We start from the raw sequence: 20,706 nt of genomic DNA, 5'->3' as shown, positions 1-20,706 counted from the left end.
ACCACGCCCACTTTTTCGATATCGAAAATTGCGAAAAATGAAAAAATGCCATAATTCTATACCAAATACGAAAAAAGGGATGAAACATTGTAAGGTAATTGGATTGGTTTATTGACGCGAAATATAACTTTAGAAAAAACTTTATAAAATTGTTGTGACTTCTACCATATTAAGTAGAAGAAAATGAAAAAGTTCTGCAGGGCGAAATAAAAAACCCTTAAAATCTTGGCAGGTATTACATATATAAATAAATTAGCGGTATCCAACATATAATGTTCTGGGTCACCCTGGTCCACATTTTGGTCGATATCTGGAAAACGCCTTCACACCACTCCCTTTTAAAACTCTCATTAATACCTTTAATTTGATATCCATATCGTACAAACTCATTCTAGAGTCACCCCTGGTCCACCTTTATGGCGATATTTCGAAAGTCCACCTATAGAACTAAGCCCCACTCCCTTTTAAAATGCTCATTAACCCCTTTCATTTGATACCCATATCGTGCAAACAAATTCTAGGGTCACCCCTGCTCCACCTTTATGGCGATATCTCGAAACGGCGTCCACCAATGGAACTAAGGATTACTCCCTTTTAAAATACTCATGAACACCTTTCTTTTGATACCCATATTGTACAAACAAATTCTAGGGTCACCCCTGGTCCACCTTTATGGCGATATCTCGAAACGGCGTCCACCTATGGAACTAAGGATTAATCCCTTTTAAAATACTCATTAACACCTTTCTTTTGATACCCATATTGTACAAACAAATTCTAGGGTCACCCCTGGTCCAGCTTTATGGCGATATCTCGAAAATGCGACCACCTATACAACAACCACCACTCCCTTTGAAAACCCTCATTAATACCTTTAATTTGATACCCATATCGTACAAACATATTCTAGAGTCACCCTTGGTCCACCTTTATGGCGATATTTCGAAACGGCGTCCACCTATAGAACTAAGACCCACTCCCTTTTAAAATACGCATTAACACCTTTCGTTTGATACCCATATTGTACAAACAAATTCTAGGGTCACCCCTGGTCCACCTTTATGGCGATATCTCGAAACGGCGTTCACCTATGGAACTAAGGATTACTCCATTTTAAAATACTCATTAACACCTTTCTTTTGATACCCATATTGTACAAACAAATTCTAGGGTCACCCCTGGTCCACCTTTATGGCGCTATCTCGAAACGGCGTCCACCTATGGAACTAAGGATTACTCCCTTTTAAAATACTCATTAACACCTTTCATTTGATACCCTTATTGTACAAACGCATTCTAGAGTCACCCCTGGTCCACCTTTATGGCGATATCTCGAAAAGGCGACCACCTATACAACAACCACCACTCCCTTTTAAAACCCTCATTAATACCTTTAATTTGATACCCATATCGTACAAACACATTCTAGATTCACCCCTGGTCCACCTTTATGGCGATATTTCGAAACGGCATCCACCTATAGAACTAAGGCCCACTCCCTTTTAAAATACTCATTAACACCATTCGTTTGATGCCCATATTGTACAAACAAATTCTAGGGTCACCCCTGGTCCACCTTTGTGGCGATATCTTGAAACGGCATCCACCTATGGAACTAAGGATTACTCCCTTTTAAAATACTCATTAACACCTTTCATTTGATACCCATATCGTACAAACGCATTCTAGAGTCAACCCTGATCCACCTTTATGGCTATATCTCTAAATGGCGTCCACCTATAGAACTATGGCCCACTCCCTCATAAAATACTCTTTAATGCCTTTCATTTGATACACATTCCAGGTTTTCCCTCGGTTCATTTTCCTACATGGTTATTTTCCCTTATGTTGTCACCATAGCTCTCAACTGAGTATGTAATGTTCGGTTACACCCGAACTTAACCTTCCTTACTTGTTTGATATATATTATTACTAGCCTTTACCCGCGGCCCTATCCGCAAGGAGAAAATAAAATATATGTGCTATTCACGTTAGCCTGCTTATCAAGTTGTTTGTTTAAAAATTGTTTCTGTCAATGTATTTTATTTACAGTAAAAAAAAAAAATAAATGAGCTGATAGGCACGCTTACATGAAGAGTATAATACACTTTTTTCGAATTAAAAAAAAAATACATTTTGTTTTTAAGTTAAATTAATTGATATGACAGGGGTGAAAGAATTACTACTCATAGAACAAAGGAGTGAAACTACAATTAGCTAAAACCAAAAAGAATTTATTAAATGAAAGTAGTGTTGCTTTTTCGGGTTGTTTAAGCGACTTAAACTATGACTTTTTTCTTTCGTTTCATTAGCCATTGAGTGCGCTTGTAATTCTCAACTTGTTAGTGAAATATTCTAAAGAAATGGTTTTAGTTTTTAATTTAAAATTGAGGTTCTTCGAGTAGAAGATGGGGTGCCAATACCTCAGAGCCCAGTGCTCGCCTCCATATCAAATTTTTTAAGGGTTCTTCAAATATAAAATGAGGTGGCTCATTAGAGCGAAACCTCAGAGCCCCCAGTGCTCGCCCCCAATGAATAAATACAAGAGGTTCTTCAAATAGAAGATGAGGTGGCTCATTAGAGCGAAACCTCAGAGCCCCCCGTGCTCGCCCCCAATGAATAAATACAAGAGGTTCTTCAAATAGAAGATGAGGTGGCTCATTAGAGCGAAACTTCAGAGCCCGCAGTGCTCGCCCCCAATGAATAAATACAAGGGGTTTTTCAAAGCAAAACAAGGTGGCTCATCCCGCAGCCAATACCTTGGAGCCCCAGTGCTCGCCCCCAATGAATAAATACAAGGTGTAACAGGTACATAGTGACCTCTCTCTAAATAAATTTAAAAATAACAAACAAATACATTAAAATAAAGATATCATAAATAAGGTGTACCGATGCTTGGCATCGTCCCGTATTTTAAATACACCATAAATAAAGTAAAATAACATACAGTCCATTAAAATAGTAATTTATAAAATAAAAAAGATAATAAATTTAAAAAAATGCTTGCTTGGTATCCCGGACGGATCCCGAAAACCATCCGGAAATGATGGCGAAAGGGTCCCCAAATGATCTAGCATTAATCGCGAAAAAGTTCCGAAATGGCCCCGACGGGATCCCGGACGGATCCCAAAAACCATCTAGAAATGTTGCCGGAAGATACCCCAAATGATCCCGAAAAAGTCCTGAAATGATCCAGACGGGATCCCGGACGAATCCCAAAAACCATCCATCTAGGTACCCCAAATGATCCCGAAATAGTCCCGAAATGACCCCGCCGAGATCACGGGCGGATCCCGAAAAAGTCCTGAAATGACCCCGACGGGATCCCGTACGGATCCCGAAAACCATTCAGAAATGATGCCGGTAGGTACCCAAATGATCCCGAAATAGTCCCAAAATGACCCCGACGGGATCCCGGACGGTCCTCGAAAACCATCCAGAATTGATGCCGGAAGATACCCCTAATGATCCCGAAATAGCCCCTAAATGGCCCCGACGGTATCCCGGACGGATCCCTAAAACCATCCAGGAATGATTACGGAAGGGACCCAAAATTACCCCGAAAAAGTCCCGTAGTGATCCCGGAAACCGTAAAGAATTTATCTCTAAAAGGTACGCAAATTATCCCGAATATACCCCGACGGGATGCCGGACGGATCCCGGAACCCATCCACAAATGATGCCGGAAGGGTCCCCAAATGATCGAGAAATAGTTCCGAAATTATCCCGGAATAGTCCCGAAAATGTTCCAAAATAACCCCGACGGGATCCCGGACGGATCCCGAAAACTATAAAGAAATTATAACGGGATTACAAATACGGTGAAGCTAATTATAAAACCATGTTAATAAGGCAGCAGGCACGTTGGAGCGAATGAAGAGTTATATAGAAACATACAGGTAAAGCTAATAAAAGCGTGCTAATAAAAACAATTGGTGGAGGGCGGATTGCGGGAGGAGAAGGAGAGGACCACTGATCGTTTTTTCAAAATTGTTTAGATCTCGATCTGTATGTACCAGATACCAAAAACTATTGATTTAGGAGAAAATATATATTGAGTTATAACAATTTATAGATTTTACACCAGAAGAGGAGAGAAGGGGGAGAGGGGAGTGGAGGGTGTCACTGCTCATTTTGTAAGCCCTCGACTTATTTTACCCACTGAATCTGTAATATTGGTGAAGGCCCGTATACGTAAAGTTATAATGTGTAAAAATAATTAAAAAGTAATTGTTCGAAGGGGTCGTGGGAACCCCATCCCCCTTCCATGTTCGAAAAAATTTCGCTAGTAGACTATTGTCTGTGTCCCAAATTTCATCAAAATCCGTGTAGCCGTTATGGCGTGATTCATACACAAAGACGAAAAAATACAATAATTAAATTATAACTGTTCCTAGGGGGCGGAGACCTCCCCCCCTTTTCAAAAAAAAATTGCTAGTAGATCCTTCTAGACTATTGGTTGAGTCACAAAGACAAACGTCTGGACAAACATCCAAACTTTGCCATTTATAATATATTGTCACGGATATTAGCATCACTAATCTATACCATCACTAAGGCGATGCTAAGGCCATGCCAAGCAGTATTTACGTCAATAATCAAATCATGTATACACATATATAAGGCAGCCGAAAGAGATGTCACACACAGATGCATTTACTTATACGCCTATGTGAGTGCGAGACACTGTAAACTACAAACTCACATACATCTGAGAGACGCTGAAAAGTAGAAAATTGTAAACAAGTAGAAACTATATGAGAACTATAAACACTCGAAATAGTTGGTAAGTTCTGGAAATCGAAGAACCTAGATGTATGCAGCGTAAACTATAAAAGCGGCACAAGCGAGTAAAAAGGAATTCAGTTTGAGTTGAGCTATCAATCAGTTTGCTTAAGCACGCGATCTGGCGGCCAATAGTAGAGTTTCATTTGAGTTATTAATCAGTTTGGTTATTAAGCCAGAGAGTAGCAAAGTATAAGTGTTATTGTGAAGTACTTTAATAAAGGCCATTTTTCCATCATTCAATATTGGAGTTATTTATTCAACAGTTTAGTGATTTGAACTCAGCAGAGGATTGCAAATAAGAGGATTTGCAAGTAAAATCGTTACAATATATTAGATTAGACTAGATATTGATCCTTATTTTATGCACTCTTCATGAAAGCAACGAACGAATTTTTTGAGTAAAATCATAATACTTTATCAAAAGTAACCATAAAATTATTTAATTAAGTTACTCTCGGAGCGCCCAGTTAACATTTTTTAGAACATAAAATATTGTTTCCAGTAATTGTTAGAACACCAAATTTAGATACCTTAGTGATTGGTATTGCTAAAAATTTACCAAAAACAAAAGACATCTGGAGATCACAGCAAAACAACATCAACAACTAAAAAATTAACTTTAAAATTATGCGTTTTTGTCAGATTTGCTTATTAGGAAAGCAGATAGATATACTGTGGAAAATCTATGGGTAGTATTAATATGCTACCCATGTTGTGAAATGGTATCCATATAAAATATTTCTAAGATATACATTTACTCTGGACAAAGACCTATTTCAAAAAAAAAAAAATGTTGATACTTTTTTAGGGCGAAGCGTGGTACCAACCCTGATCCTCTGCTTTGGAGAAGAAATCGTAAGCTCTAATTGAAAACCAAAGAAACAACTCAAACCTTAAAATTCTTCCTATACTTTTGTTTCTAATGTGAAAGCAGTGCTAAAAATATTAAATTGGTGACCTAATCTTGATGCCACATATATGCATAGATAACTGGTGTATAAAACCAAAACTTTATCAAAACGAAATTAATAATGTAGTCCGCACCTTGTATAGGATACAAAAAAGATTTGATAACATGATTAACAAAACACATACTACATGAAATTAGTCGATATCAACGGCCAAATTTAAGTAGGAGTCAACGCATTTCTCTAGCGTATGTGTTTAATAAAATACACCGCTTGACCGAAGAGGTTTACAAGGTTCTATCGAGAGATCTCAGGTCTTTTCAGTTCTGTCATTGTGTGATGTTTAAATTTGTTTGTCCAAAATACATAATTTTAAGTTTCGAAAATAAGGAAAGATAAATATATAGATAAATTAAATATAACAACTTAATAAGTGTCATTATTTCAGGCAGGTATACTTAAAAACTAATACATACATACATACATAGCTTTATTTGTATTTTTAACTCTGTTTATGAATACACGTTAATTTTGAAAGGCTGCAAATGCACATAATTCAAAACACAGCTACATAAATGTGAAAACTACTATCAACAGAAACATTTGTAATTTAATATTTAAGTAGCAATCTACATTTCTGAGAAGCATGCCTAACAACTCAACATCCGGCATATATGGCTCTGTTCAATATTTTAACATGTTTTGCTCAAATCACATTGCTGCAATAACCATCTCGTGCATTCATAGGCGGACATATCTACATATATTTACTTGTAATAATTTCAACACTCAGGTTGAACTGTTCAAATAAAAGTCAAACTTCAACACTTATTTTTTTTACTTTTATCACCTATAATAAAAGTCAAAAATAAAATGTAGGAACAGACTTTTACTATGAAAGTCAAAAATAGAAGTCAGAAATCGACTTTTACTACAAATTGCAGGTCGAATGGACAACCTATCGTTTTTCAAATTGAAATGTCTCCGAAATTAATTAGTGGTTTTTAAATTAGTACTAGTAGCTTATAAAAATACCTTCCAATTTTATATATATCTATATACGTAAGCGTTAAAATCAATATTTACTAAGAAATTGCATAAAACCCTTTTTTGTAAAACTTTTTAATGTTCTCATTTTTCTGAACAAATAGTTTTACTTACATAATGTCAAAAGGGTCTGAGCTATTTTCAAAAAACAATTTCTTGTGAAATATCATATCTGTCCTAAATACCTTTCTGCGCAGGAGGCTTTCGGCCGAGCTTCACAAAAATAACCCTTAGCCGATCCAACGCCTGCTATGCAATTCAATTTCTGCGTCAAAAACCTTTCTGAATATGCTTTCTTCGGCGTGTTTCAAAAAAATACCTCTTAGCCGTTCCAACGCCGGCTAGACCATCCACAGTATCGACATAAACAAATCATCTCAAACGACTTCATCGCTAGTTTTGCCTCAAATTTATAAAGTTATCAATTTTGATATGAAGACATATGTACCCGATTGAAAGTAATGAATTATCTATACTACTGGATTATTAAAATATATCATATATATTTTCGACTTATTAATCGATTTATGAAAGGATAATATGCATTTTCTTATAAAAACATATCTTTTTTTGGTAAAAATGCCTGGTATATGAAACAAAATTTATTTGTATTACCTATTTAGTGACACATAAATTCGAGATATGCTTCACAGTTTCGAAGATATTTCCCATGGTTTTATATACACAAAAAAAAATTATATTGTTAAGACCACCATAAACAAGAATATTGAACCTTATACAATTTTTTGTATGTGTAAGTGTTCTCGAAACAGCCCCGAATAGATCCCGAAAACAATCCTAAAAATAACCTGAAGTTATCCTGCAGTGATCCCGAAATAGTAGAAACGATCCCGAAAACAATCCCGAAAGAATTCCAGTTGGCCCAGCAAAGAAGCGAGAGTTTAAATGGTCAAGCGCCAATTAAGTAAATTCCGAGATGATTCCGAAAAATATTTCGAAATAGCTCCAAAATAATCCCGAAATAATCCCAACATTTATTGCGAAACAGTCCTGGCATTATCCCGAAATAGTCCCGAAATGATCCCGAAGTATCCCGAAGTTATTTTTTTTTTTTGTTTTTTTTGTTAAGTACGAAGCAATCACATAGGCATTAACTTTTTTTAAATTTATGTGACAGTAGACATAGAAGTATTATTGCGTTATGTTTTGTGTTTACTGAACTTTCTTATCTTTCTTTTCCGAATTATCTTATATTATAAAATGTCGTAAACCCAGTTTTGTATTTTATTTTTGACTTTTATGTTAAAAGTCAATTTTTAACTATTATTTGTGACTTTTATAATAAAAGTAAATTTTTAACTATTGTTTGTGACTTTTATAATAAAAGTCAAATTTTAACTATTATTTTTAATTTTTATGAAAAAGTCAACATCTTTTTCTAACTTTTATAATAGGAGTCAACTTTTACCTTTTGTTTTTGACTTCTATAATAAAAGTCAACCTTTAACTTTTAACAGTAAAATTTAAGGGTTATCTTTTGACAAGGGTTACTATGGTATATTCAAATATTAATAGTAAAATTTTAATATAGATCATCCCCACTTCTTCCCTAGCTTCCTTTTAGTACATTCAAGCAACTTATAAAATGGGATTGATTTTTTGCCATAGAAATTTTTTTTTACAATTTAGTAAACAAGTTTTTAAATAATGAGGGAAAGAGGGAAGTGTGATTTGAACCCGCACTCTTGCCATGATCGGACTGTTGACAAACACATCCAAACATCCTTTACCTATTGATATACTTATTAATTCATAATCATATTCATCTTATTAATCATTTGCCTAAGAAAATGTAGGCAAATCTGACTAAAGGGTTAAAGTACATATCTAAAGATGTGATATTTTCATGGTGAATGATAGAAAACGTGATGTAATTTTAAATTGTCACACCAAATATATGAAATATTTGCAAGACTAACACAAGTCACACCCGTTCATTAAGTTTTCACAAATCGTACTGAATTTGGCTCGTTTCTAAACAGCGATGAAGGCGAGCAGATATATATATATATTAGGCTAGTCCAAATAAATAAAACTTTTTTGTTTCCCCTTGAAAATATTAACGCTTTTGATAAAAACTTAAAATCCCTCATACGAATTGTATAAAAAAAACTTAATTTTACAGCCTTTCTTTTTGGATGTACTGAACAATATTTTAACTAAACTAAAAGGAAAGAACATTTTTTGTTTGGACACCCTTATATGTAAATATACATACATACCTAAATATATAATCATTTTCTAATTCGTGGAGTCTGCAGGTCTAAGACCGATGAAACACAAAGTTCAGACCTTTTTATTAGAATTTTTTTTTATATTTTGTTAAATACATACAAAGAAATCAGTACTCCTTTAAAGTAACTATTACGCTCCAAAATAAGAATGGGTAAATTGGTCAAACCATTGCTAAGGGCCGGCCCGCTTTTAAACATTATTTCTAAAGTATTTTGAAGTTCCTTTCCGCGGGACAAACCCAGGACCTTCTGTGTAGCAGGCAAGAAATTCACCATCACACCACATTTGCATCTTTTTGCATCCAAACAAAAATTTTGAACGTGATTTCAATAAATTTGAAAGAGAAGCTAAAACCAGCTTCAATGAAATCATCACAAATATAAGATTAATAAAATTAAACATATGTATGCCTATATATAATACTGTAACGAATTTATTTGCAAATCCTCTTATTTGCAATTTTCTGCCAACGTTCGTATCGCTAAACTGTTGAATAAATAACTCCAATATTGAATAATAGAAAAATGGCCTTTATTAAAGTACTTCACAATAATTCTTATACTTTGCAAGGAATAGCTTGCTTAATAACCAAACTGATTGATAGCTCAAATGAAACTCTACTATTCAAAATAATACTGCTATAGCTCGCTAGATAGCGCTTAATCGAAACTGATTGACAGCTCAAATCAAACTGAATTCCAGCGCCTCTACATCTGTCGCCTTTTATACTCTTTGATTTTAACATTCGCATCTTCTAGGCATGGCGGAACGATACAAGGTGGCAGCATGGGACAGCTGATTATAAACTTTTTTATTTAATTTGATACATCAACTTCCGGCGGAGTACGATTTTGACATTGGTCCATCGAATTTACAAAAACAAAGTACATGGAATTTTTATTTATGTTTGTAGGTATGGCACCATGCTGCCACCTTGTATCGTTCCGCCATGCTTTTAGGCTCTTCCAGAATCTACTAGTCTATTAGCTCTCAAACATCTCAGCTGTAACTACAATTGCACAATTTTATAGTTTTTCTCATTGCATATATCTCAGATATATGCATGTGTTTGCGCATTGACTCTCCGCTGCTCGTATACGTACATGGTACATATGTGTAGACGCAATTATTTATTCGTTTATGTAGATACATAATGATTGAATTATTGATGTGAATGTTTGTAGTTTACAGTCTCTCGCGCACACATAGGCGTATAAGTAAATGCATCTGTGTGTGACATCTCTCGGCTGCCTTATATATGTGTATACATGATTTGATTATTGACGTAAATATCGCTTAGCATGGCCTTAGCATCGCCTTAGTGATGATATAGCTTAGTGATGCTTATATCCGTGACAATACTATATTTATACTCATTTGAGCAGAGCTCACAGAGTATATTAAGTTTGATTGCATAACGGTTGGTTGTACAGGTATAAAGGAATCGAGATAGATATAGACTTCCATATATCAAAATCATCAGGACCGAAAAAAATTTGAATGAGCCATGTCCGTCCGTCCGTCCGTCCGTTAACACGATAACTTGAGTAAATTTTGAGGTATCTTGATGAAATTTGGTATTTAGGTTCCTGAGCACTCATCTCAGATCGCTAGTTAAAATGAATGATATCGGACTATAACCACGCCCACTTTTTCGATATCGAAAATTTCGAAAACCGAAAAAGTGCAATAATTCATTACAAAAGACAGATAAAGCAGTGAAAGTTGGTAGGTGTGTTGAACTTATGACGCAGAATTGAAAATTAGTAAAATTTTGGACAATGAGCACGGCACCGCCCACTATTAAAAGAAGGTAATTTCAAATTTTTGCAAGCTGTAATTTGGCAGTCATTGAAGATATCATGATGAAATTTGGCAGGAACGTTACTCCTATTACTATATGTACGCTTAATAAAAATTAGCGAAATCGGAGAAGTACCACGGCCACAAAAAAAATGTGTTTAAAGTAAAATTTTAACAAAAAATTTAATATCTTTACAGTATATAAGTAAATTATGTCAAGATTCAACGCCAGTAATGATATGGTACAACAAAATACAAAATTAAAGAAAATTTCAAAATGGGCGTGGCTCCGCCCTTTTTCATTTAATTTTTCTAAGATACTTTTAATGCCATAAGTCGAACAAAAATTTACCAATCCTTTTGAAATTTAGTAGGGGCATAGATTTTATGACGTTAAATGTCTTCTGTGAAAATGGGCGACATCGGTTGAAGCCACGCCCAGTTTTTATACACGGTCGTCCGTCTGTCCTTCCGCATGGCCGTTAACACGATAACTACAGCAAAAATCCACAAATCTTTACTGAACTTAGTTCACGTACTTATCTGAACGCACTTTATCTTGGTATAAAAAATGAACGAAATTCGACTATGACCACGCCCACTTTTTCGATATCGAAAATTACGACAAATGAAAAAAATGCCATAATTCTATACCAAATACGAAAAAAGGGATGAAACATGGTAATTGGATTGGTTTATTGACGCGAAATATAACCTTGGAAAAAACTTTTTAAAATGGTTGTGACACCTACCATATTAAATAGAAGAAAATGAAAAAGTTCTGCAGGGCGAAATAAAAAACCCTTGAAATTTTTGCAGGTATTGCATATATAAATAAAATAGCGGTATCCAACAGATGATGCTCTGGGTCACCCTGGTCCACATTTTGGTCGATATCTGGAAAACGCCTTCACATATACAACTACCACCACTCCCTTTTAAAACTCTCATTAATATCTTTAATTTGATACCAATATCGTACAAACAAATTCTAGAGTCACCCCTGGTCCACCTTTATTGCGATACCTCGAAAAGGCGTCCACCTATAGAACTAAGGCTCACTCCCTTTTAAAATACTCATTAACACCTTTCGTTTGATACCCATATTGTACAAACGTATTCTAGAGTCACCCCTGGTCCACCTTTATGGCGATATCTCGAAAAGGCGACCACCTATACAACTACCACCACTCCCTTTAAAAACCCTCATTAATAACTTTAATTTGATACCCATATCGTACAAACGCATTCTAGAGTCACTCCTGGTCCACCTTTATGGCGATATCTCGAAACGGCGTTCACCTATGCAACTAAGGATCACTCCCTTTTAAAATACTCATTAGCACCTTTCATTTGATACCCATATCGTACAAACAAATTCTAGAGTCAACCCTGATCCACATTTATGGCGATATCCCTAAATGGCGTCCACCTATAGAACTATGGCCCACTCCCTCATAAAATACTCTTTAATGCCTTTCATTTGATACACATGTCATACAAACACATTCCAGGGTTTCCCTCGGTTCATTTTCCTACATGATTATTTTCCCTTATGTTGTCACCATAGCACTCAACTGAGTATGTAATGTTCGGTTACACCCGAACTTAACCTTCCTTACTTGTTTTTATCTCGCTTCAGTAGTTGTTGCATAAGGCAAAATTATTTTCAATATCCAATTTCATTGTCAGATGTACTACCGTTTCGAGTCGTTTTGAGCGCAATCTGTATGTCGAATTGAGTTAAGAAATATTTAGTTTTCTTCTACAAAGTTGAACTTTAATCAAAATGTATGCCTCTACTTTTTTTGATAAAGCAATATGAACAAAAGGTAGGTATTGCTCATTTCATTTTTGCTCGAAGCGCTGAGCACCACTCACGCCACCAAATTTTAAAAGGTTTCTTCTAACGCCATTCCATAAGCCCGTTGAGTATATTTATCAGAAAAAGTGTCGAGTTGATTTTAATTAATCATCAAGAGCCTTGATAACATATATGTAATGCTCCTATATTGGTAATACAAAATACTCGCAATGAGTTTTGAATTCGAAATCAAAACAAGACAGCCTACAAAATTCTTGTGATTGTAGCAGCATAAGTGTCACCAGCCACCGTGGTGTGATGGTAGCGTGCTCCGCCTATCACACCGTTTGCCCTGGGTTCAACTCCCGGGCAAAGCAACATCAAAATTTTAGAAATAAGATTTTTCAATTAGAAGAAAATTTTTCTAAGCGGGGTCGCCCCTCGGCAGTGTCTGGCAAGCGCTCCGATTGTATTTCTGCCATGAAAAGCTCTCAGTGAAAACTCATCTGCCTTGCAGATGCCGTTCGGAGTCGGCATAAAAAACATGTAGGTCCCGTCCGGCCAATTTGTAGGGAAAAATCAAGAGGAGCACGACGCAAATTGGAAGAGAAGCTCGGCCTTAGATCTCTTCGGAGGTTATCGCGCCTTACATTTATTTATTTTTTTTTTTTAAGTGTGACCAGAAAAACATTTAAATTTAGGTACATTCGATTATTGAATACAAAAACAATAACATTTAAACTGCAATATATCGGCACTCTGATGTTTTTGAGTGTACCTAGCCTGTTGTAGCAATATAGAAGGATTACATACTTATATGCCACAATGAGTACTTTAAAGGTTGTATGCAGTTCAAAAGAAAACCAAAAGCTTCATACACACTGACACCAAAGAAATGCTTAAGAAAAATCTCCTTTGTCAAATTCTCTACAGAACTTTCTTATATTATTTTTCAAGATCTTTTAATAGAAGTGCAAGTGAAAACTCCGGTTTTGACAAGAAATAAATCGCCAAAATAATTCTCCTGAAGAAAAAGAGACATGCCAAAGTATTAAATAAAGCTAAGAATTTATTAAAATAAATAAAAATTCCTGATGCAAAAGAAATAATTCAAATTATTTCTTGAGCATTAACATTTGATCTGCAAAGATGGTAATAGATAAATGAATTGAAGACTTTAGTTGCAACTCGGAAAGATAACGTTTGCGATATACCTAACACTCAAAGACCATTTCAAAGGCATTAAATAAGGATACTTCATTATTAGTAGACTGCCGCCCAAACCGAGATTTTGCCAGATAACCGAATTCTTAGCTCCAATAAGCTAGTTGAACTTTAGCTCAAACTGAAGGTATAGCAGAGGTAAGTACTTTATTTATACCTAAATTTCTATTGAACACATATGTAAGTGTTAAAGTTAAAGATACCTATAGGTTTTAGCAAACTAATAGGTCTAAAATTTAGTTTGGAACTAGTGCGATTCATTGCAGGAAAACTTCAAGTCTTTGGGCAGACTGGAAGTTACAAAAAATTTGAAAATGAAATGCCGATGATATGCCATAGTGTCAATGAAATTAAAGTCAGAACGGACAAGTCGACATCTGTTTCATCTCTTGGGAGTGGGATTTGAAATCTTCCCAATTGCCTTCAGTTCCTTCTATTTATTTTTTTTTGTATCTTTATATGTATGAAATGTTATACGACCACTGATGAAAAACCAATTTCACTCAAATGATAATTATGTATACCATAAGACAAACGTGTTCGTAATTTAACGTATGTGCTTTTTAATAATATGCCACGCCCATAAATTTATTGAAATATTTTTAATTCAAATCTTATTAGTTATTACAATCTATTAGCTTTGTTATAGTACTGAAAAGCTTTTAATCAACGCTTCAATGTTTTAAATAAATACGATTTAAGTAAAATAGGGACTAAATTATGTGGACAAAAATGTACGTCACCTTGAATTAATTAATAAAAGTAATTAAATATACTAGTTTCTGATATTTGGTTTGTCTTCCTTTGGACTTTACGGCTTCTTGAAGGCGATTAGGCATAGAGTGTACCAATTTTTTGTAACATCAGGACCGATTTTTCACCACTCTTCCTTTATAAATTCCTTTAGTAAGATTTTTTAAGTTATATGGGGTTCTCTGATCTTTCTGTCAAGATGATCCCACCGTAGTTAGAATATTGTTTGAATATAATGCGATATTCTGCCTTCTCAAAACCAAAGTACGCTATTGTAGCATTATACGGCATACCCACTGTAATGTAGCATTATGCTTCAAACCCACTTAGTAATAATAGGGGGACTCATGTAACCGTATAAATGCCTTATAAAGTGTGTAAACGTATAAATTTATCTAGTTTACGCACGAGCTGTCAAATTTTGTATGAAAAATCATTTACACAATTTGTATAAATTTACGCGCACATTTCATTGTGTAAACGCGGTAAACTCAAAGGAATGCAACCTTGCAGACATTACAGACGGCATTTTCATCAAAAATCTCCAACATCAGCCAGTAAAGGCGTTTTAGTTTTGATTTTTCACTTAGTCTTGGCATTTTTTAATTTGTATAACAATCAAAAAATGTTGTTCGGCAATAATACAGCTGATAAACAATCAAGTTTATCAAGAGTATTACTAGGTGCGTTCATATAACAGCGTGTGTAAATGGATATAATTTTAGACCTTATAAGTTTATATGCTATCATGAGTCCCCCTAATCATATTACAATATTTTCCAACATAAATTATTGAACTAACACAGACGGTTAACGAACTTCAATGGAATGCCGAATATGATACCCTTATCCGCTCACAGCTAATTATTACATACAACCCATTATGGGAACCAACTAAAACAAGCGCATCGATATGCCAATGTTGCGAACAGGCATACAAACTTACAAACCTACGTGTATGCATAGCCTTAGTCAAAGTACTCACATTGATCTGCTGACGTAGCTAAATACATATACAAAACCTTCATGTATAGAGTCAAGCATACAAAAACACATGTATACAAAGACTGTATACAAACATACATGTACTCATACCCCATTTCCAATGTACATATTTTTAGTTATTAGTATTAAGATATTTATGAATGTATAGGTTAAGTAAAATACTATATAAGACAAAGAACTTATCGAATAAACAAGAGATTTAATGTTTGCACATCAAAGTAGCAACTTGTCTTTTCATTTCCACACTTTCAAATTGTCTTCTAAAAATTCAAACTTTTCACTATCTGATCGGCAAACACAGAACTTACTCTCATCGGAAAATATCACCTTGTCCCAAATCTCAACTTTCGTTTAACTCAGTGGCGGTGGAGTCATTGTATAGGGTTGTATGTCGTCTTCTGGTGTCGGAGAACTCGTATTTATAGAAAATACAATGGATAAGTATGCCTACTTGAGTATACTAAAAGAAAATTTGGCAAAGATCGCGCGAAAGCTAGGCATAGAATCTGATTATCACTTTCAGCACGACAATGACCCCGAGCATACTGCCGAAATTGTTCCAGTGTGGATCTTATATAACACTCACCACACCTTAAAAACAACCCACAATCACCGGACTTAAATCCCATAGATATGGGCTCATCTTGACAGAAAAATCAGAGAACGCCATATAACTTCAAAAATCTTACTAATGGAATTTATAAAGGAATAATGGTGAAAAATCGGTCCTGATGTTATAAAAAATTGGTACACTCTATGCCTAATTGCCTTCAAGAAGCCGTAAAGTCCAAAGGAAGACAAACAAAATATCAGCAACTAGTATATTTCATTATTATACTCAGTTGAGCAGAGCTCACAGAGTATATTAACTTTGATTGGATAACGGTTGGTTGTACAGGTATAAAGGAATCGAAATAGATATAGACTTCCATATATCAAAATCATCAGTATCGAAAAAAAATTCGATTGAGCCATGTCCGTCCGTCCATCCGTCTGTCCGTTAACACTATAACTCGAGTAAATTTTGAGGTATCTTGATGAAATTTGGCATGTAGGTTCCTGGGCACTCATCTCAGATCGCTATTTAAAATGAACGATATCGGACAATAACTACGCCCACTTTTTCGATATCGAATATTTCGAAAAATCGAAAAAGTGCGATAATTCATTACCAAATACGGATTAAGCGATGAAACTTGGTACGAGAGTTGAACCTATGACGCAGAATAGAAACCTAGTAAAATTTTGGACAATGGTCGTGGCACCGCCCACTTTTAAAAGAAGATAATTTAGAAGTTTTGCAAGCTGTATTTTGGCAGTCGTTGAAGATATCATAATGAAATTTGGCAGGAACGTTACTCTTATTACTATATGTCTGCTTAATAAAAATTAGCAAAATCGGAGAACGACCACGCCCACTTTTTAAAAAAAAAGTTAACATCTTTACAGTATATAAGCAAATTATGTCAGCATTCAACTCCAGTAACGATATGGTGCAACAAAATACAAAAATTAAAGAAATTTTCAAAATGAGCGTGGCTCCGCCCTTTTTCATTTAATTTGTCTAGGATACTTTTAATGCCATATGTCGAACAAAACATTACCAATCCTTGTGAAATTTGGTAGAGGCTTAGATTCTAGATAACTGTTTTCTGTGAAAAAGGGCGAAATCGGTTGAAGCCACGCCCAGTTTTTATACACAGTCGACCGTCTGTCCTTCCGCTCGGCCGTTAACACGATAACTTGAACAAAAATCGATATATCTTTACTAAACTCAGTTCACGTACTTAGCTGATGTCACTTTGTATTGGTGTAAAAAATGGCCGAAATCCGACTATGACCACGCCCACTTTTTCGATTTCGAAAATTACGAAAAATGAAAAAAATGCCATAATTATATACCAAATACGAAAAAAGGGATGAAACATGGTAATTGTATTGGTCTATTGAGGCAAAATATAACTTTAGAAAAAAGTTTGTAAAATGGGTGTAACACCTACCATATTAAGTAAAAGAAAATGAAAAAGTTTTGCAGGGCGAAATCAAAAGCCCTTGTTCGTGGTATTACATATATAAATAAATTAGCGGTAACCGACAGATGATGTTCTAGGTCACCCTGGTCCACATTTTGTTCAATATCTCCAAAACGCCTTCACATATACAACTACCACCACTCCCTTTTAAAAACCTCATTAATACCTTTAGTTTGATACCCATATCGTACAAACATATTATAGAGTCACCCCTGGTCCACCTCTATGGCGATATCTCGAAAAGGCGTCCACCTACAGAACTAAGGCCCACTCCCTTTTAAAATACTTATTAACACCTTTCATTTGATACCCATATCGTACAAACAAATTCTGGAGTCACCCCTGGTCCCTTCTTTTTATTTTCTTATGATTACGTCTAGGATATTTTCTACAAAATCTTAAGTTTTGCATAGTGAGCCATATTTTTAGTATTAACAACAGAAATTACAGAAAAGTGAGGTTTCGTCCCAATCTAATGTACATGCTCAATGGTACAGTTAGAAAATGTAAGCCTTAGTAATTTCATGTAATTTTTTATTAATTTTATGTATATGTGTTTTTTTAAACATAAAAATTACTCAATTTGATGTTTTACAACGAAGTAATGATGTTATGAAATGTGTATCTAATTAATAATTATTTGCAGTGAAGGATTTATAATTCCTGCGAAGAAAAATATTCTCTCAACACGAGCAGAAGAAGTTAAAGGCGTGTTGAAGAGTTTTGCAGTTTCTTTCAACGCACTTCGTGTTTTGCAAATGTCCATGCTAGTATATGAATCACCCTCATTTTGTACCAAATTTTTCAGCCCACCTTTTGTTGGAGAACGTTGCCCCACACTGGCGATGATATGAAACCAATATTAATAAAATAAAGCGAACAATATGATAAACTTTGATTACAAAACAATCAGTGCATAGCCATAACGTAATCAAAAATAATGGATATATTAATTTTGTATACAAAACAAAATTGGCTTGACTTAAGGATGAACCATAGAGGATCGTTATTATTTTATATAATGAGTGTAGCAAATTATGCACGTGTATATACTTACCGGAGAATATGTTTAGATCAACGCTCATATACCATTCGCCCTATATGTTGCACGTATATATTTGCCTCGATAAGCGGTTAGGATTTAATATTGCATCCTAAAATGTACTTGTATATAGAAATTATTCCGTGCATGCAACAAACAAGAATCTTTCTTTCAACAAAGCGGAAAAATAATCAAAAGTAATCAAAAAAGATAAAAAAAATCAAAAAAAAAAAAATCAAAAATAATCGAAAAAATCATGATTTATTTTTTTGATAATTTTTTTAATTAATAGAAAAGTAATTATTAAAAATAGAAAATAATGGCAAGTAAATGGCGTTTAAAGAAAATAATCAATGGAACGGCTAATCATTACCATTAGTAATCATTATTTAACAGGTCTGGATGAAACTGCCACGAAATCATCATCGGGCAATTTCGTAATGTTATAAAAGGTTTCACCGAGATTCGAACCGCGAATCACAGGGTGAAGCTGCAGTTGCCTTAACCACTAGGCTATCCTGCTTGTATTTGTTTCCTTGCTTAATTCAGAATATCTCATTTCTATCATGTAAAACTGAGTTTACAAAGCTTCTCATTCGCAACGAAAAAATAAACTTTACAAAAACAAATCTACATAACACGCAAATTAATAGAGACAGAATGTCTTAATTGTGTTGTTAGTGTATCAATGAGATAAACTGAATTAAGCAAGGAAATAAATACAAGCAGGATAGCCTAGTGGTTAAGGAACTGCGGTTTCACCGTGTGATTCGCGGTTCGAACCTCGGTGAAACCTTTGACAACATCCTTTCAATTTCTCTGAGAAAAACATAATAATTGAATATTCAATTATTATAAGACGGTGTTAAGCTCATGAATTCTTAATAATAAGTAATTCAAGACGTCCTTTTGCTTAAAACTCAAGCTCATAAAACAAAATTTCTATCATTTAGGAAATAAGTTCGGTAGGTATCGATAAAGCGTATGTTCGCTGAACGCGCTCTATAATATCCCCTAACGAGTGTCCGAGGAAACTTACAGTTTCAACGGTGTTGAATAAAATAGATATGGGTGTTAGAGGTGTTACTTCCACATAGCAATTGGAAAGATGGTTTCTCATGTGGGTCGTACTTTTATGGCTTGTATGCTTTCTTCCTTTTTCTTCTAAATTGAAAACTTATGGGATAGCTCTTTTCCGATTTGGCCTAACGATATATGGCTTGAATGAGTCTAAATAATTGATTGTTAATAATGGTTACAGAAATATGGGACACGTTAAGCCAATATTAAATAAGTAAGTCTCTAAACTTACTAAGAAAGGCTACTTTCATCAATATCTACCTTTGAGAAACTGAAGTCGTGTATATGAATATGTATTCGCAGCAAACTAGTTTCGGAGTGCTTTTAATCCTCAGCTCTAATAAGAGCTTACTTTAAACCCGTAAAATATCAATGCTATTTATTTTAAATAAACCAAAACATTTTAGTGTTATGTTATGATCTTTTTGGGTTCATAAGATGAATTAACATGTTTTCTACTTCTATAAAACCGGTATTTTCGGAATATAGTATAACCATCCTTGGTTCTCGGTATCAATATGATTTTATTTGTTATTCTACGCTAACAAACGCAAACAAACAATAAACACTACTCAAAAATTTTTCTTGTCACCAAGTCAATACGGAGAAGAAAACGTCCTGGTTTTAATAGGCCAATTAAAATACTGATTTCTTAAACGAACTGTATACCCTGCAGGAAAATAAACTAACTCCAAGTTATCTATAAGTTAAATATTGTGACGAATATTAGCATCACTAAGCTGCTACTAAATAAATGCACAACAACAATAAAGCAGCCACTCTTATATAGAAGGCGACGAAGAGATATCTCATCTCACACACACATGTAGTCATCAGCCGAAGTAGTTCCTCACATATACACACGCATATGGCAGTAGAAAACATCTACAAATTAGAGCTTACGATTTCTCGAACTTGTTCGAGAATAGATTTCTCGCGAGTCTCGCCTTCTCGCGAGATTCT

This window comes from Eurosta solidaginis, chromosome 1 (assembly GCF_040869045.1).
Source record: "Eurosta solidaginis isolate ZX-2024a chromosome 1, ASM4086904v1, whole genome shotgun sequence".
NCBI classification, from domain to species: domain Eukaryota; kingdom Metazoa; phylum Arthropoda; class Insecta; order Diptera; family Tephritidae; genus Eurosta; species Eurosta solidaginis.
This window is presented reverse-complemented; position numbering follows the sequence as displayed.